Below are 21,088 nucleotides of genomic sequence, written 5' to 3' on the forward strand. Positions count from 1 at the left end.
AACCTTCGAAAGGTTTCAATGAGAACCCCCCTCATCCTTCTGAATTCCAGCGAGTACAGACCCAGAGCCATCAAACATTCCTCATATGATAACCCTTTCATTCCCAAAAACATCCTTGTTAACCTCCTCTGGACCCTCTCCAATGCCAGCATATCTTTTCCAAGGTAAAGGGCCCAAAACTGTTCACAATACTCAAGGTGAGGCCTCACCAGTGCTTTATAAAGCCTCAGCATCACATCCTTGCTCTTGTATTCTAGACATCTTGAAATGAATGCTAACATTGCATTTGCCTTCCTCACCACTGACTCAACCTGCAAGTTAACCTTTAGGGTGTTCTGCACAAGGACTCCCAAGTCCCTTTGCATCTCAGATATTTGGATTTTCGTCCAGTTTAGAAAATAGTCCGCACATTTATTTCTACCGCCAAAGTGCATGACCATGCGTTTTCCAACATTGTATTTCATTTGCCACTTTCTTGTCCATTCCCCTAATCTGTCTAAGTCCTTCTGTATCAGACTTGTTTCCTCAACACTAACTGCCCCTCCACCAATCTTGATATCATCTGCAAACTTAACAGCAAAACCATCTATTGCATCATCTAAGTAATTTATACACAGCATAAAAAGAAGCGGTCCCAACACCGACCCCTGCGCAACACCACTAGTCACTGGCAGTCAACCAGAAAAGGCATCCTTTTATTCTCACTTGCTGTCTCCTACCAATCAGCCAATGCTCTAACCATGTTAGTAACTTTCCTGTAATACCATGGGCTATTAACTTGGTGAGCAGCCTCATGTGTGGCACCTTGTCAAAGGCCTTCTGAAAGTCCAAGTGTACAACATTCACTCCAACCCCTTTATCTATCCTACTTGTAATCTCCTCACAGAATTCCAACAGGTTCATTAGGCAAGAGTTTCCCTGAAGGAAACCATGCTGTCTTTGTACTATCTTGTCCTGTGTCACCAAATACTCCATCACCTCATCCTTAACAATTGACTCTAACTTCTTCCCAACCACTGAGGTCAGGCTAACTGGTCTGTAATTTCCTTTCTGCTGCCTTCTTCCTTTCTTAAATAGTGGAGTAATATTTGCAATTTTCCAGTCCGCTGGCACCATGACAGAGTCCAATGATTTTTGAAAGATCATTTCTAATACCACCACAATCTCCAACTCTACCTCTTTCAGAACCTTAGGGTGCAGTTCTTCTGGTCTGGGTGACTTACGTACCTTTAGGTCTTTCAGCTTTTTGACCACCTTCTCTCTTGTAACAGTAAACTACGGGAGTTTAGTGAAACCCTCTCTCACTGCTCCCCATCTGTAATTTCTTCATCCCTTCGACTTTTCGACCACATTTTGACTCAGACTGACTACTACAGCCATATATTCTTTCTTGGAACGTGTCTCTGCCGCCAATTTACTCCAGTTGGGTTCAGGATTCGTTCTTGAGTCTCTCAATTTGGACCTTCTGAGGATCCCAGGTACTCACATTTTACTGACTCTGCCTCCCGTCAAGCTCTGAAGGCGACCCTCTCCGCCATGAGGAGGTACTTGGCGTCCCTATCCCAGACCCTTCCACACCTCCGAGACACTTTCTTCGCCATTTGTAATGGACCTGCCCGTTATTTCATCCTCCGTCAGATCCATGCGTGCAATCGCCGTTTCTTTGACTTTCTCATGTTTGGCAAGGATCGCAAGATCTTCCATCTGCAGACCCCAGATCCTGCTGGCTCCGACGCTAGCAGGCATGAACTTCGGATCGTGGCCCCCGCCATTGATCTCAGCAACTCCACCAACCCAGGGCATATTCAAAACCCGGACTCCAGCACTATCAATGCAGGCTCCAACGACCATGGACACCTTCAAAGCTATTGTGCAGCCTCCAACTGCGACTCCAGCCTTGAACTCTTGGCCAGGTCTTCACGTGTTGCTATTGTGAAACCCGTCTCCCCTTCCCCCACCACCACTCTGCAACCCCGTCTCCCTCAGATCCCACCGTCAGCTCCTGGGCCCTCGGAGGCACCATCTTCCTCTCACCCCAACCCTCCCCTCTCCACTGACTCTACCAGCCTCCCTCCCCCTCACCCCTGATCCCACTTCTCATCCGTGCCGGGTCTTTACCTTCCCCTCCGACCTTCAACTCTGAGGCAGAGCGCTCTGTCCTCAGTGAGGGCCTGACTCCTTCTAAACGCTCAGCTCTCCACTCCCACCGCACTAATCCTAACCTCACTATTAAGCCCGCCGATAAGTGGGGTGCTGTTGTAGTCTGGCGTACTGACCTCTACCTTGCCGAGACACAGCAACAACTCGCGGATACCTCCTCTTATTTACCCCTTGATCATGACCCCACTAAGGAGCACCAGGCAATTGTCTCCCACACCATCACCAACTTTATCCGCTCAGGGGATCTCCCATCCTCTGCTACCAACCTTATAGTTCCCACACCCCGAACTTCCCGTTTCTACCTCCTACCCAAGATCCACAAACCTGCCTGTCCAGGTAGACCCATTGTCTCAGCTTGCTCCTGCCCCACTGAACTCATTTCTGCATACCTCGACACTGTTTTATTCCCCCTTGTTCGATCCCTTCCTACCTATATTTGTGACACTTCTCACGCTCTGAATTTTTTTGATGATTTTAAGTCCCCTGGCCCCCACCGCTTTATTTTCACCATGGATGTCCAGTCCCTATATACTTCCATCCCCCAACAGGAAGGTCTCAAAGCTCTCCGCTTCTTTTTGGATTCCAGACCAAACCAGTTCCCCTCTACCATCACTCTGCTCCATCTAGTGGAATTAGTCCTTACTCTTAATAATTTCTCCTTTGATTCCTCCCACTCCCTCCAAACTAAAGGTGTACCCATGGGCACCCGTATGGGTCCCAGCTATGCCTGCCTTTTTGTTGCTTTGTGGAACGATCCATGTTCCAAACCTATACTGGTATCTGTCCCCCACTTCTCCTTTGCTACATTGACAACTGCATTGGCGCTGCTTCCTGCACGCATGCTGAGCTCGTTGATTTCATTAACTTTGCCTCCAACTTTCACCCTGCCCTCAACTTTACCTGGTCCATTTCCGACACCTCCCTCCCCTTTCTGGATCTTTCTGTCTCTATCTCTGGAGACAGCTTACCTATTGATGTCTACTATAAGCCTACGGACTCTCACATCTACCTGGATTATTCCTTTTCCCCCCTGTCTCTTGCAAAAATGCCACCCCCTTCTCGCAATTCCTCCATCTCCGCCACATCTGCTCTCAGGATGAGGCTTTTAATTCCAGGACAAAGGAGATGTCCTCCTTTTTTAGAGAAAGGGGCTTCCCTTCCTCCACCATCAACTCTGCTCTCAAATGCATCTCTCCCATTTCATTCACATCTGCTCTCACCCCATCCTTCCGCCATCCCACTAGGAATAGGGTTTCCTTTGTCTTCACATACCACCCCATAATTTTCCGTAACTTCTGCCACCTCCAACGGGATCCCACACTAAGCACATCTTTCCCTCCTCCCCCTCTGCTTTCCGCAGGGATCGCTCCCTATGCGACTCCCTTGTCCATTCGTACCCCCATCCCTTCCCACCGATCTCCCTCCCAGCACTTACCCTTGTAAGCGGAACAAGTGCTACACATGCCCTTACACTTCCTCCCTCTCCACCATTCAGGGCCCCAGACAGTCCTTCCAGGTGAGGCGACACTTCAGCTGTGAGTCGGCTCAGGTGATATGCTAAGTCCGGTGCTCCCGATGTGGCCTATATATTGGCGAGACCTAATGCAGGCTGGGAGACCGTTTTGCTGAACACCTACGCTCTGTCTGCCAGAGAAAGCAGGATCTCCCAGTGGCCACACATTTTAATTCCATGTCCCATTCCCATTCTGATATGTCTATCCACGGCCTCCTCTACTGTCAAGATGAAGCCACACTCAGGTTGGAGGAACAACACCTTATATTCCGTCTGGGTAGTCTCCAACCTGATGGCATGAACATTGACTTCTCTAACTTTCGTTAATGCCCCACCTCCCCTTCGTACCCCATCCATTATTTATTTATTATTATTATTAGATATATTTTTTTCTCTCTTTTTGTCCCTCTCACTATACTCCTGGCCCATCCTCTGGGCTTTCCCCCCCACTTTCTTTCTCCCTAGGCCTCCTGTCCCATGATCCTCTCATATCCCTTTTGCCAATCACCTGTCCAGCTCTTGGCTCCATCCCTCCCCTCCTGTCTTCTCCTATCATTTCAGATCTCCCCCTCCCCCTCCCACTTTCAAACCTCTTACTATCTCTTCTTTCAGTTAGTCCTGACGAAGGGTCTCGGCCTGAAATGTCATCTGTGTACCTCTTCCTAGAGATGCTGCCTGGCCTGCTGCGTTCACCAGCAACTTTTATATGTGTTGCTTGAAATTCCAGCATCTGCAGATTTCCTCGTGTCTGCACCCACTTCTCTTCCTTCACACACAATAACATCAGGTATACTGCTAGTGTCTTCCACAGTGAAAACTGATGCAGAATTCTCAATTAGTTCATCAGCCACCTCCTTGACCCCTGTTATTATTTCTCCTTCCTCATTTTCTCGTGGTCCTATATCTACTCTCATTTCTCTTTTATTTTTCACATACTTGAATAAACTTACTATCCACTTTGATATTATTTGCTAGCTTGCTTTCATATTTCATCTTTTTCCTCCTAATGATTTTTTTTGTTGCTGTCTATAGGTTTTTAAAAACTTCCCAATCCTCTATCTTCCCATTAATTTTTTCTTTTTTTCTTTCTTTTGCTACACAACACCCAATCCAGTATAGCTGATCCCCTAGTAGGCTCAACTACAAATTGCTCTAGAAAGCTATCTCTTAGGCATTCAGCAAACTCACTCTCTTGAGATCCATTACCAACCTGATTTTCCTAATGGACCTGTATGTTAAAATCTCCCATGACTACCATGACATTGCCCTTTTGACACTCCTTTGCTATTTCCTCTTGTAATCTGTGGTCCACCTCCCAGCCACTGTTGGGAGACCTGTATATAACTGCCATCGGGGTCCTTTTACCCTTGCAGTTTCTTAACTCAACCCACAAAGATTTAACATTTTCTGATCCTATGTCACATCTTTCTACTGATTTGATGCCATTCTTTACCAGTAGAAGCACACCACTCCCTCTGCCTACCTTCCTATCCTTCCAATATAATGTGTAACTTTGGACATTCAGCTCCCAACTACAACTATCCTTTAGCCACAATTCAGTGATGGCCACAACATCATACTTGACCATCTGTAATAGTGCAACAAGATTTCTTATACTACGCGCATTTAGACACAACACCTTGAGTACCGTATTTGCTATCCTTTCTGATTCTGCATCCCTAATGATTTGATACTCAGCCTGTTGGCTGCAACTATGTCCCATCCCTGCCTGCCCTTCCTGACAATCTGACTGCATGCTATCTTTACTCTTTTACCATCCGTCCTGTCCTGAGTCCCTTCACTCCGGTTCCCACCCCACTGCCAAGTTAGTTTAAACCTTCCCCAACAGCTCTAACAAACCTGCCCACGAGAATATTGGTCCCCCTTGGATTCACGTGCAATCCGTCACTTTTGAACAGGTCATACCTCCTCCAGAAGAGATCCCAATGATCTGAGAACCTGAAGCCCTGCCCCCTGCACCAGCTTCTCAGCCACGCATTTATCTGCCAAATCATCCTGTTTCTACCCTCACTGGTGTGTGGTACAGGCAGCAATCCAGAAATTACTATCCAGGAGGTCCTGCTTCTCAGCTTTCTACCTAGCTCTCCAAATTCTCTCTTCAGGACCTCTTTGCTTTTCCTTCCTATGTCATTGGTACCAATATGCTCCCCCTCCCTCTTCAAAATGTTGTGGACGCGATCTGAGACATCCCTGAACCTGGCACCTGGGAGGCAACGTACCATCCGGGTGTCCTGTTCACGTCCACAGAATTTCCCGTCTGTTCCCCTCACTATCGAGTCCCCTATCACTACCGCTCCCTTCTTTTTCTTTCCCTTCTGCACCATGGACCCATGCTTAGTGCCTGTAACCCAGTCGCCATGTCATTCTCCCGGGAGGTCATCCCCCACAAAAGTGTCCAAAGTTGTATACTTGTTTTTGAGGGGAATGGCCACAGGGGTGCACTGCTCTAACTGCCTATGTCCATTTCTCTTGATGGTCAGCAAGCTACTTGCCTCCTGCGACTTCGGGGTGACTACTTCCCTGTAACTTTGATCAATTATCTCCTCACTCAAGCCATAGGTCATCCATTTGCTGCTCCAGATCCCCAACACGGTCTTCGAGGAGCGCAACCGGATGCACTGCACGCTCTCTCAGTTCTCCAATATCCGGCACGAAGAACACACCACAGCCATTTAAATGGTACAGTAAAGAGAGAGAAAAAAACAAAAATGAAATCTTAACAGATGCTTTACACAGAGCCAAAGCCTGTCGCTTCTACTCTCGCCACTGGCCTACTCTTGACAATGGCCGCTCCGCTTATTTAGTTCGCAGAGCTCTGTGACAACACATAATACAGGAGCAGAATTAGGCCATTCCACCATGGCTAACGTATTATCCCTCTCAAACCCAGTCTCCTGCCTTCTCCCCATAACATTTGATACCCTGATTAGAAACATAGAAACATGGAAAACCTACAGCACAATACGGGCCCTTCAGCCCACAAGGCTGTGCCGAGCATGTCCTTACCTTAGAACTATCTAGGCTTTACCCATAGCCCTCTATTTTTCTAAGCTCCATGTAGCCATCCAGGAGTCTCTTAAAAAACCCTATCGTATCTGCCTCCACCACCACCGCCAGCAGCCCATTCCACGCACTCACCACTCTCTGCGTAAAAAACTTACCCCTGACATCTCCTCTGTACCTACTTCCAAGCACCTTAAAACTGTGCCCTCTCGTGCTAGCCATTTCAGCCCTGGGAAAAAGCCTCTGACTATCCACACGATCAATGCCTCTCATCATCTTATACACCTCTATCCAGTCACCTCTCATTCTCTGTCGCTCCATGGAGAAAAGGCTGAGTTCACTCAACCTATTCTCATAAGGCATGCTCCCCAATCCAGGCAACATCCTTGTAAATCTCCTCTGCATCCTTTCCATGATTTTCACGTCCTTCCTGTAGTGAGGCGACCAGAATTGAGCACAGTACAAGGGGGATCTGATTAACCTAGAACCTATTGACCTCCAACTTAAAGATACCCCATACCTTGGCCTACACAGCTGTCTGTGGCAATCAGTTCCACAGATTCACCACCCTCTGGCTAAAGCAATTTTTCCTCATCTCTGTTTGTTCTAAATGGTGTCCCTCAATTCTGAGCTGTGCCCTCAGGTCTTAGACTTCCTCACTTATAGGAAACATCCTCTCCACATCCACTCTATCTAGGCCTTTCAATATTTGATGTGTTTTATATTATTGGCTGACTTACCTTCATATTTCATCTTTTCTCTCTCTTTATGGCTTTTTTAAAAACTTCCCTTCTGTTGGTTTTTAAAGCTTCCCAATCCTCTTAAGTTCTGACTCACTTTTGCATTATTATGCAGTGTGCCCTCTCTTTTCCTTTTCTGCCATCTTTGACTTCCCTTGTCAGCCACAGTTGCCTCATCCTCCCTTTAGAATACTTCCTCATCTTTGGGATGTATTTTTCCTGTGCTTTATGAATTGCCCCCAGAAACATGAGCCATTGGTGTCTGCTGTCATCCCTGCTAGTGTCCCCTTCCAATCAACTCTGGCCAGCTCATCTCTCAGGCCACTATAATTCTCTTTACTCCATTGTTATTTATTTATTGAGACACACATCCGATTTTAGCTTCTTCTCCAACTGCAGGGTGAAATCTATCTTATTATGATCATTGTCTTCTAAGGGTTCCTTTACCTTTAGCTTCCTAATCAAATCTAGGTCATTACATAACACCAAAGCCAGAATTGCCACTCCCCTAGAGGGCTCAACCACAAGCTGCTCTAAAAAGCCATCTCATGTGTGGTGTATGTGGCCTGGTTACACAACAATGCTATTAATGAAAATGCTGGAGATGGGAGCTAAGGTTCATGGTTCTTTACTGGCAGAAACCGAACTTGGCACACAGGTACAAATCAGTACGCGCCTAATAGCACATGCTCAGTATGCGCCTAATAGTGCGTTGTGCTGGCGTGTGGTCAAGTGGTTAAGGCGTTTGTCTAGTGATTCGAAGGTAGCTAGTTCGAGCTTGGCTGAGGCAACGTGTTGTATCCTTGAGCAAGGCACTTAACCACACATTGCTCTGCGACGACACCGGTGCCAAGCTGTATCGGCCATAATGCCCTTCCCTTGGACAACATCGGTGGCGTGGAGAGGGGAGACTTGCAGCATGGGCAACTGCTGGTCTTCCATACAACCTTGCCCAGGCCTGCACCCTGGAAACCTTCCAAGGCGCAGATCCATGGTTTCATGAGACTAACGGATGCCTATGTAAAAAAGATAATAGCGCATGCTCAACACGTGCCTAATAGCGCATGCAACGACGTGTCCCTACAACATAAAGTAGTCCCTTATTATGCTGTAGGCCATACAGTACATTCCTCCACTTTTATTGTAATAGTGTATCAACTGTTTTTTTACTGGGTCACTATGCTAAACAAATATGTCTACTCTTAACATACAAACGCCTACCATTTGTTTACTTAGTAACTTAATATCAAATCATAACAAAGTAATATAATAATATCAAATTATAACAAGCCTCTTTTTTTCCTTTTGTTTATTTTTAACTTGCCTCTCCGGGTAATGTCTGACTTGAAAGGTTTGCTTTGGGGAATGAGTCTTCACAGGTACCTCAGGTGGGTCCTCAGCACCGATGACAGGCTCATCTGTGGATGAGGGTGATGTGGTTACATCAGGAGTGTTTGCTTCCATGTCAGGGGAGTCCGGGCAAGATGTTGTTGTGTTTTTCACCCAAGCATCCAGGATTTGATCCACATGCAGTCACCATACATTCTCTCCCACCTGTACTCTATATGTCTATGGTGGAAATTATACCCAGCTGCCACTTTGCAGTCCAGTAATCACGTGCAAAAACTGACTGTCCCACACTGAAGCTTCGTGTTGACTTAGCATTCAAGTGTTTGAGCTGTCTGTTCTCCACATCACACCATACATCTGGTTTGAGAAGATCCATGCAGGACCTCAGGTTCCTGTTCAGAAACATTATCGCTGGAGTCTGATTAGTGGTTGCGTGTACTGCATTACGATAGGCAAGGAGGAAGTTGTCTATCTTGTGTTGTAGTGGTCCATTTTCGCTGTCCCTTGCCTTGAGGGCTTTCTTGAATGTCTGCACAAATCTTTCTGCCAAGCTATTGGTGGATGGATGGTAAGGGGCTGATGTAAAGTGCTTGATTCCATTGTTCTTCACAAAACTCTGGAACTCTTCAGAGACAAATTGTTGTCCATTGTCTGTGCAGATTTGTTCTGGTATGCCATTCCTGGCGAACATGGTCCTCAGCACTCTAATGGTCTTTTCTGATGTGGTTGTCCTCATTTTGATGACCTCTGGCTATTTGGAATGTGCATCAACGGCGATTAAAAAGATAGAGTCCATGAATGGTCCAGCAAAGTCGATGTACACTCATTGCCATGGTGATGAGGGCCACTCTCATGGATGGAGAGGGGCTTGTGGTGGTGTGTTCTGGATCTTTTGACATCCAGAGCAGTTCTTTGTCAAGTCCTCAATCTGTTTATCGATTCCTGGCCACCACACATAGGCACGGGCAAGATTTTTCATCTTTGCGGTACCCAGGTGCCCCTCGTGCAGTTCCTCTTGCACTCTGGTGTGTAGCTTGGGAGGAATCACAACTCGTGAGCCTCACATTAGTGTTCCCCGACACACTGATAACTGCTCCTTCCTCGCAGAGAAGGCTGGAAACAGTGTGTTACCCCACGCTAGCTATCCCTTTACTGTGATGTCATACACTTTTGACAGCGTACGGTCATTGCATGTTTCCCTTTCAATGAGGCTGTTTATCACTGGTAATTGTTAACTATTGTGTGAAAGACTTCTGCTGAATCCATTTGCGTAGTTACCTCGGAAGTGGGCAGTGGTAAACGTGACAACCCATCTGTGTTGCCATGTTGCTTGGTCCCCTTGTGTTCAATGTCATACATGTGACCTCCTGAGAACAGAGACCATCGCTACAGCCTTTGTGCTGTCATCACTGGAACGCCTGTTCTTGGATTGAAGATTGACACAAGAGGCTGATGATCAGTCAACAGGGTAAACTTTTGGCCATACAGGTAGTGACTGAATTTCTTGACCCACCCCCCCCCCACACGAGGCTTAGGGCCTCTCTGTCAGTCTGTGCATAGTTGCGTTCAGCTGAAGTTAGCGTACTTGAGGCAAAGGCTATTGGTCTTTCAGAGCCATCTGGCTCCTAACCCATGGGATGAGGCATCACAAGCCAGTTGGATTGGTAAGGAGAGGTCAAGGTGCACGAGTACCCCTTTTGAAGTTATGAGTCTTTTAGTTTCTTGAAACGTTTTTTCACAGCTCTCAGTCCATTTCCATTGTGTCCCTGTCTGTAATAGTGCATTTAGTGGGTGTAGGACTGTGGATAGGTTAGGCAAGAACTTGTGGTAGTCGTTCACTAGACCAAGATATGCTCTCAGCTGAGACACATTTTCAGGTGGTGGTGCCTTAAGCACCGCTTCTATCTTGTCTTCAGACATGTGTGTAAGCCATCCTTGTTGATCACATGCCCACAGTATGAGATTTCCGTTTTGAAAAACTCACATTTCTGTAAATTAGCTCTGAGCCCATTTTCTCGTAACCTGGTGAGCACTTGTTCAAGGTTAGAAAGATGTTCATCATCATCTCTGCCAGTGACAATGATGTCATCCAGGTAACACTGAGTCCCTGGGATCCCCTGCAGGACCTGGTCCATTCCCCTTTGCCAGATTACAGGAGCTGATGCTATCCCAAACACCAACCTGTTGTACTGGTAAAGTCCTTTGTGTGTATTTATTGTCAGGTATTTCTTGGATGCATCATCGATTTCCATTTGGAGATAAGCCTGGGCCAAATCAATTTTTGTGAAATGCTTCCCTCCTGAAAGGGAAGCAAAGATGTCCTCAATACGAGACAGAGGATACCGTACTGTGTGGAGAACTGGGTTAACAGTCACTTTAAAATCACCACATATGCGCACCTTGCTTGGTTTCCTGGTTTTGTGCTGGAGGTTTTTTTCATCACTGGAACAATAATGCCTATTGTTCCAGTGATGAAGAAAACCTCCAGCACAAAATCAGGAAAACCAAGCAAGGTGCGCATATGTGGTGATTTTAAAGTGACTGTTAACCCAGTTGGCCCATCTTGGCCCATTCACTCCAATCCACCTTTGATAGGACCCCAGTCTGCTCCAGATTTTTCAGCTCTGCCTCTACTGTAGGACGGATTGCACATGGCACTGGTCTGGCTTTGTGAAATTTTGGACATGCAATTTCCTCAATCTCAATCTTTGCCTTCATGCCCTGAAGTGTTCCTATTCCTTTCATGAACACTTCCTCAGAGTCAGCAAGTATTTGTGACAGTCTCTCACTTGTAGCCTTGCTGCCCTCCTTTGTTGACACATCTAGTGCCTTGATGGTGTGCCAATCCAACTGGATTTTCCTGAGCCATTCACGTCCCAGCAACGGTGGTCCTCCATTTTCCAGTACATAGAGGTTCAGCTGCTGTGTTTTGTCTCCGTAGGTCACTGTCACTTTAATTTTGCCTTCAGGATGCGCTTTCTGTCCTGTGTAAGTCTTGAGTAGAAGATTAGTTCGTTTCAGAGGTATGTGCAAAAACAGTCATTTGTTGTCGTGTACAGAGATCACTGTTAAAGCTGAGCCTGTGTCCAACTCCATTTTCAGTCTCACACCCGCCACTTGTGGAGTGATCCATTACTCTTCGATCATCTGTCTCTTTCATGCTGTGAAGCTGCAGACAAGACAATTCACTTTCATCAGAGTCGTTTTCATCAGAACTGCCTTCTTTCATTTTGTGTACCTTGTTCTATTTTCCTTTCTGGGGTTTCTAGTTTCTCTGTATTTTTCCCTTTTTCTGCTGTTTACTAGCTTTGCATACTCTGCCAATGTGGCCCTGTTTGCCACAGTTTCTGTATTCTTTGTCTTTAAATCAACAGTCATCAGGGTCATGTGACATGTTCCCACAATGGTAACATTTCTTTCCTTCATTTCTGTTCAGCGACGTTTTATTTGTGGCATATTCCAGAGATTTTTGTTGTATCTCAGAAGCACCCCATGCCGCTGTTTCCGTTGGTATTGCAAATGTCTAGTGCTTTCTCGAATGTAAGGTCTGTGTGGTTTCACAGTACATGCCACACACTAACCTGTCCCTCAATGCGACCGATAGACCAGCTCCAAATTGACAATGTTCTGATAATTTGCACAATTTAGCACAATACTCAGAATTGCTTTCATTTTTGCTCTGATTCTGATTGTGAAATTTAACTCTTTCAGCAATGACCAGCGGTTTGGGGTTTAAGTGCTGTTGGAGAGTGTCTACTATTTGCTTGAAAGTTTTGTCAGCTGGCTTTTCAGGGGTTAACAAGCTCCGTAGCAGGCCGTATGTTTTTGTTCCCATGATACTGAGTAAGACACTGGCTTTCTTTTCATCATTAACACCGTTAGCCTCACAATATAACTCCACTCTTTCAATGTAAGTTGCCCAGTCTTCAATGCCACTATCAAATGCTGTAACGGTTCCAATCATCGCCATCTTTGTTATGTTAATTAAGCTCTGTTCTCCCTTTATTTTCCTTTTTGACTCACATGTCCTTTTTGCTAGCGCCACGAGCGCACTCCATCTGGATGTGTGTGTGTGTTGCTCCTTTTTATCTCCCTTCTGGGGCAGGCAGACCCTCAGCCCCTGGGTGTCAGCGCCGGCTGTGGTCTCAGCTGGATGTGCTGTGACTCTGACTGTGTCTCTTGGTCTCCTGACGTTCTCGACTCCGGCCGTGCTCCTGCTTCCTTTCAGACTCGCGGCCTCGCTCTGCCTCCTTCTCCCACTCCTTGGCTCGTTCCTTGCGCCCTTCTTCTGAGTGTCATTATCAATTAAAACACGGCGTTCCAATGCGATGTAGGTTCATTAACCTCATCGCCAATTTGTTGTGTATGTGGCCTGGTTACACAACAATGCTATTAATGAAAAAGCAGGAGACAGGAGCTAAGGTTCATGGTTCTTTACTGGAAGAAACCGAACTCGGCACACACGTACAGCTCAATATGCGCCTAATAGCGCATGCTCAATACGTGTGTTGGCATGTGGCCAAGTGGTTAAGGCATTTGTCTTGTGATTTGAAGGTCGCTAGTTGAGCCTTGGCTGAGGCAGCGTGTGTGGCCTTGAGCAAGGCACTTAATCACACATTGCTCTGCGACGACACCGGTGCCAAGCTGTATCAGCCCTAGTGCCCTTCCCTTGGACAGCATCGGTGTCCTGGAGAGGGGAGACTTGCAGCATGGGCAGCTGCTGGTCTTCCATACAACCTTGCCCAGGCCTGCGCCCTGGAAACCTTCCAAGGCGCAAATCCATGGTCTCATGAAACTAACGGATAGTAGTACAGTAGTAGTAGTAGTAGTCATACTTTATTGATCCCGGGGGAAATTGGTTTTCGTTACAGTTGCACCATAAATAATTAAATAGTAATAAAACCATAAATAGTTAAATAGTAATAGGATGCCTATTAAAAAAATACGTGCCTAATAGCACATGCAACGACATGTCCCTACAACATAAAGTAGTCCCTTATTATACTGTAGGCCATACAGTACGTCATGGAATTTGTAGAATGCCTCTATTTTGGGGATCCAGCACCAACCAGTTTTCCCCAATCTACCCGCATATTGAAATCCACCATGATTATCACAACATTGCCCTTTTCACATGTTTTTCTATCTGCTGTTGTAATTTGTATCCCATATCTTGATTACTGTTATGAGGCCAGTATATAACTTCCGTTAGGGTCTATTTAACCTTGCAGTTTCTTAACTCTATCCACAACGATTCTACATCTTCTGATTCTATGTCACGTCTTCCTAAGGATTTGATTTTGGTTTTTTTTTAACCAACAGAGCCACCCCACCCCCTCTGCCTACCTGCCTGTCCTTTCAATACAATGTGTATCCTTGAATGAAAAGCTCCCAGTTATAATCTTCTTTGAGCCCTGACTCAGTGATACGTTATACCTGCCAGTCTCTACTGTACTACAAGATCATCTACCTTATTCTGTATACAATGTGCATTCAGATATAACATCTGCAGTCATATATACATCACTGTTTTTAATTTTAGCCCACTGCTATACTTCAACTCATCCCACTGACTGCAATTTTGTCCTATTAACTGCCTATCCTTCCAGACAATCTCACTACACACTACTTCTAGTTGTATACCAACTGCCCCATCCTCAGCCCTATCACTCTATTTCCTACCCCCTACCAAGTTAGCTTAAACCTCCCCATATCTCTACCCAGATGTCCCCTTAGGCGAACATCATATTCAATTCAAATGATCACACTACTTCCAATATTCACGAGTCTAACACTCTCTAGTGTATCTGTTTCCACCACTCTGTGTGTCAAAAAAAACTTGCTTCATTCATCTCCCTTAATCATTCACTTTCTTACCTTAAATGCATGTCCTCTGGTATTTGAAGCTAACACGTAAACTCCATCAGGGTGTCTTCAACAGGAGCAAACACATCTGCTTCAGTGATGATTTGTTCTTCTGACTGAGATGATTGCTCGGACTGCGAGTGTGTTTCGGAGACTGTGACTGAAAAGATGACACCTAATGGTTTCCACTGTTCCTCAAGCCACAGATTTTGGCAATTAGCAGCTGTTTCACAGAGTGCACAGAAGCAATGTTGTGCTGAACCAATTAAATTAGTAATCAGATGGCCAACTCATGGAAATAGTTCTAGGAAAGCATAGAACGACTTGGGACAAAGAACCCGGAGTAAAACAACCATGTCCATTATGGGCCAAATAATGAGACGTATTTGACTTCCTCAGCACAATGCTGACACTCGAATGACAGCTTTGTGCCGATGACAGATTATTATCTAAATAATAGAAGGCAGATTATTATCTAAATGGAGTCAAGTTAGGAAAAAGAGAAGTACAACGAGATCTAGGTGTTCTTGTACATTAGTCACTGAAAGCAAGCATGCAAGTACAGCAGGCAGTGAAGAAAGCTAATGGCATGCTGGCCTTCATAACAAGGGGAAGTGAGTATAAGAGCAAAGAGGTCCTTCTGCAGCTGTACAGGGCCCTGGTGAGACCACACCTGGAGTACTGTGTGCAGTTTTGGTCTCCAAATTTGAGGAAGGACATTCTTGCTATTGAGGGAGTGCAGCGTAGGTTCACGAGGTTAATTCCCAGGATGGCGGGACTGTCACATGTCGAAAGATTGGAGCGACTGGGCTTGTATACTCTGGAATTTAAAAGGCTGAGAGGGGATCTTATTGAAACATATAAGATTATTAAGGGATTGGACACGCTGGAGGCAGAAAGCATGTTCCCGCTGATGGGTGAGTCCAGAACCAGAGGCCACAGTTTAAGAATTAGGGGTAGGCCATTTAGAACGGAGTTGAGGAAAAACTTTTTCACTCAGAGAGTGGTGGATATATGGAATGCTCTGCCCCAGAAGGCTGTGGAAGCCAAGTCTCTGGATGCTTTCAAAAAAGAGATGGATAGAGCTCTTAAATATAGCGGAATCAAAGGTTATGGGGACAAGGCAGGAACTGGATACTGATGGTGGATGATCAGCCATGATCACAGTGAATGGTGGTGCTGGCTCGAAGGGCCGAATGGCCTACTCCTGCACCTATTGTCTATTGTCGAAGCTAGATGAATTCCTGCAGTTATTTCCTTATTGCTGCAATGAATGGTGTATCTATTTGGGCACTAGATGTGAGTCTGGAAAATCCCAGATATCTTGGCTCTTTGGATTCAACTGATCGGAGACTTTTTTTTGTCAATTTTTTATTTAAAGTTTATTTCTCTTTGGTTCAAAAGGCAATGGTTTGTACTTTGAGTGCAGAGCACATACAGTGCAATCACATGGCTCTGCTTTCATGTACAACTTCATAAACTTGACCAATTAATTTGAATTGTCACTCCCAACACAGGACCGAGGGGGTACTGTATTACATAGGTGCACTGCTCACTTGAATATTCTCACGAGATCCTTGTCACCATCTGGATGGAAATTGGAATTCTCCTACTTCTTACTAGTATTTACATTTCACCAAGTACTTTTTAACCATAAAAGACTTTACCTGGCCATTTATTATGCAGAAATTTGCTCTGTTTTCTGCATTATGATAGAAGCTACTTTTTTTTTACCCTAAAGTATTTTATTGGTTTTAAAACTTTCAGGCAGCCTGCAATTATAAAGTATAAAAACAGGTACAGCGGGACATTTCCAGTAATTCTTGTTCAAGTGCAAGTTTATTGTCATCTGACTGACTGAACGAAACAACGTTCCTCTGGACCGCGGTGCACCCACAAAACGTATCTGACACACAGCACATAAACCAAAATATTATACTGTAAATATGTTAATAAAGTATAATTCAAAATTCATGCAGTGAAGCACAACGCAGGTACACAGTAAACAGAAAACAGCTCGCTGTGCTGGTGAGGACACCTTGGTAGTGGCAGGGTATTTATGAGTCTCACAGCCCAGTCATGCAGCGTTGGTCCTGATGCAGTAGGGGAGAGCTTCCGCTGTGTTCTTTGAACATAGAACAGCATAGCACAGGAACAATTCAGGAAGCCCACAATGTTGTAACAAACCAGCTAAAAATGGGATGGAGAGGGAGAAGATTGGGGCTGAAAGGAAAATTGGATCAGCCAGAGCAGACATGATGGGCTGAATGGCCTAATTCTGCTCCTATATCTGATGGTCTTATGGTCTAAACCAGTATTTTCCAACCTTTTTTAGCCCAATGCCCCCCAAACCACCGTCATATTTGCCATCACCCCACTAAAGCACCTTCATACTTGCCAATGCTCCTCTTCGGCACAATTTGCTTACTGGTGCCCCTGTAATGTAAAAACATTTCTACATTATGCTAATATGAGATAAATAATTCTGCTTTAAATTTTTATTTGTTTTTAAAACTAGCTTACACAGTACCTGTGCTCTGTACAGAAACTTCGATATCAATTTGATCCTTGAGCTTGATGGTTTTTAGCAAGACTTGAAATATCTGGTTCAAATTGTGACAGTTAAAGCCTTAAGTCACCACATGTGACAATGTCTAAGCAGTTTCTGTTTTTGTGAGTATTTGGTTCACTGCACAGAAGACTCTTTCAACAAGGTAGGGGGATGGAAATGCAATGAAGAGCAGTTTTGTTCTTCTCCAAAGACCAGGAAACTTCGTATGACACTGTAGCCACATACCACAAAAGCTGACACGTTTGAAAGCATTTTGCTTCTTCATCATTCTGAATTTCGATAATTTCTTCTTGCAAGCTCTCTTCCTGTTCTTCCTCCTTGCAAAGAAATGGGTTAATTACCAAGTCCAGAATTTCCAGATTGTTCAAGTCATTGAATCAATTCCAAAAACCCTTCTTCAGTGATTGCAGGTGTAAGCAGTACTCTTGCAAATCACCATTTGTGAAAGAGGGTGCCATACTTTCCATGCAGGGAAACTGTGAGAATTTTCTTCTCCTCATGTTTTGCTTATATATTTCCAATTTTCTGATAAAAAGGGACACTGCACATTTGGCTGGATTAAATTGAAATTCTCACCCTGCAGTTTCATATTTAAAATATTCATTTGTCATACAGAATGGCTAGGTGTGCGCATCTTCATGTAGAAGTTCAATCTTGTTTCCCAAGCTTTGGTCAACCTTGAGCAAAAATTCAACAACAGTGTCAAAAAGATCAAAGAAACATTTCAAGCAGCAGTGTTTCAGCAGCCAAAGCACTTCAGAATGAAGAAGCAAGTGTTCAAACTCTTCATCATTATCTTGGTATAACTGGTGAAATATTCTATCTAATGGATGAAATTTAATTTTGTTGATAGCAAATATTACAAGAATTATGCTTGAAAGATGTCGCTGGCTGAGGTATTGGCTGCGAGATGTTGTTGATGAATCACACAATGGATTGCAAACAGATTTCAAATTTTTTTCCCCATAAATGCCACTAAACCAACGTGGCGATCTGTAACTATATGAAGCTCCACCTGTTGCATAAGAAATCATGTTCCTAATTGGAATATTTTTATCCTCAATATACATTTTGAGCTCGTTGTAGATTGATTCTCTGTTGATATTTGCTTTTAAATTTTTACAGAAGAGAATCTCTTCAAAAATTTTCCATTTTTGATAAACCGTACATATGCCATTAGCAATGCCTCATAGTCTCGCACAGTTGACTCATCCAATTGTATCTCAAATTCTGTTTTTTGTAGCTCTGTGCATAGTTGTTCTCATTGTCTTCGCTCGTTTCATCAATACGATGAGCTACACAATTATTACTCAGAGGAATTGATTTTAAAATACTGGTATCTATTTCGAGAACAGTGGTAAGCACTTCTGATACAGCAGGTATTATTAATCTTTCACCAATTGTTTGAGGTTTTCCACACTTTGCTATAATTTTGGAAATGCTATAAGAAGCAATGAGACAACTATCAAGGTCATTTTTAGCTTTCTTGGCAAATGACTTGAGTATACAATGCTTTTCAAATGCTTCTTTCACCTTCTGGAACTGAGTATTACCATAAGTAGCCTTTTCAGGGAGTCTTTTACAGAAGTGCTCCTGAAATCTTGATGGTTTCATGGCTTCATTAGACAATACAGTATTACAAATAGGACACATGGGGTGCCGCTGTTCTGATAGGAATGGAATAAAACCATGCTCCAGATATGTAACATTGTATTGATGCACTTTCTATAGTCTTTATTTCTTAGCAGAATTAGAATACAGGCTTCACCACCATCAGACTCACAGAGATCATGCCTTACATATTTATCCATCATTAGGCTAAATTAAAATAAAAAATTAATGCAAACTGGAGATGCCTATCAGATGTTGACAATGGGAGTAAGTTAACATGGATGGAACGGTGGTAGTGGCACGCAAAGGAATGGCGAGGTGAAGATGAAGATGATCACAACAGTGAAAATTACGTCCACAAGGATTCAGATTGGAATCTGAATGTTAGCTGGGATAGAGCTGGTGTTCGGCAAGCTACTATTATACTATTCCAGTTAGTGTGATTGACCAATCATGTAAAGTCTCATAATCTCCAAAGATGGTTCTTGACCGGACATATGAAGCTGAGGTCACTTTGAACACCTCAAATTCACTGATTGTTTCTATTTCACTGTTTGGTTTCGGCCAGCGCTGTATCGTTGCACAACCTGTTTTCTCTAGACCTGTAGAGAAAGTTGAGAGGGTGTACTTGACTTACCAACTGTTAAATTGCATGAACTCGTTCCATGCCACGAGTCAAGGGGAACTATTGGGCATCCTGTTTGCTAATTTATGCATTGCTAATAATGTCTGGTTGGTTGGTAAGGTCCGATGAGATTACAGATTTCAGACGTGTTGTGACAATTGCTCACTGCCTGCAGAGCTATGGTTCTTCCTGTGTTCCAGTGCCTCACCTTATTTTGGGGGAGTGCCTGCTCTAGTAACGGTCGGTCAGGTCTTGTGCCTCAAGTTAGAATGCTGCTTACCATCCCCCCGGATCCGAAATGCCCCTGATGACTTCTATTTCCCTTAGCGCCCCCTTATGACACGTAACCACCTCCATTGGGAATCACTGGTCTAAACTCATCTCTTCTGCTGACACAATGCCCTTATCCTTCCAGTTTGCTCCCACTCATGCACCTTTTCAAACATCTCTTAAAAGTCTGTATCTGCCTTCACCGACATTCCAGGCACCCACAACTCTCTATGCAAAGACACTTGCTCCTCACATCTCCTTTGAGATTACCCTTTGCACCTTAAATGCTTGCCCTCTGTTGTTAGACATTTCAACCCTGGGTAAAGTATACTGCTGGCTGTCTATGTCTCCTATAATCATATAAACCTCTATCAGACTGGTCTATTTTTAAAGCTATCAAAACCACGTCAGAATCAGGTTTATTACCAATGACTTGGGTATCATGAAACTTGTTGTATGGCAGCAGTGCGGATGCAAGGACATAAAATTACTCTACGTTACAAAAAAAACCAATAGTGCAAAATAAAGGAAGAGTGAGGTAGTATTCATGGGTTCATGGATCCCTAAGAAATCTGCTGCTCCTGAATTGGTAGTGTGGGCCGTCAACCTCCCGTACCTCCTTCCTGATGGTAGTATCGAGAAGAGGGCATGTCCAACCAACTGAAGGTCCTTAATGATGGATCCTACCTTCTTGAGGCATCACCTTTGGAAGATTTCCTTGATGTTAGACGATAACACTTAGGAGCAGAATTAGGCCATTCAGCCCATCGAGTCAGGTCAACCATTCGATCATGATGGGTTTATTATACCTCTCAACTACATTTTCCTGTCTTCTCCCCATAACCATTGATGCCCTGACTAATCAAGAACCTATCAACTTGTTGGCGAGATGGAGCTGGCTAAGTCTACAACCCTTTGCAGCCTCTCGTGATCCTGGGCATTGGAGCCTCCGTTCCAGGAGGTGATGCAGCCAGTCACGATGCTCTCCATGCCACATCTGCAGAAATTTGTGAGGGTCTTTGGCAACATACTGAATCTCAACCTCCTAAAGAAGTAGAGCCGTTGCTGTGCCTTCTTTGTGATTTCTTTTGCAAACTCTGTGACACCAGCCCGTCAACTTTCAGATCCTTTGTGGACACGCTGGAATATTCTCCCGAACAGCACCGTGGGATTAGCTCCCACCTGAACCAAAAGTGGTTGGAGAAATTGGCTCTCTATCACCATCTAGCGGCCTGTATGAGATGGACAATTAAGGGCGGGCTGAATCGGCTGGATTTGTTTCCCTTCCAGTGGCGGGGGGTAACGACATGACGAACTTAAGGATCGTGGATAGAGTAGGTAATAGGAAATTGCCCTCT

This window comes from Mobula hypostoma, chromosome 5, assembly GCF_963921235.1.
Source record: "Mobula hypostoma chromosome 5, sMobHyp1.1, whole genome shotgun sequence".
NCBI classification, from domain to species: Eukaryota; Metazoa; Chordata; class Chondrichthyes; order Myliobatiformes; family Myliobatidae; genus Mobula; species Mobula hypostoma.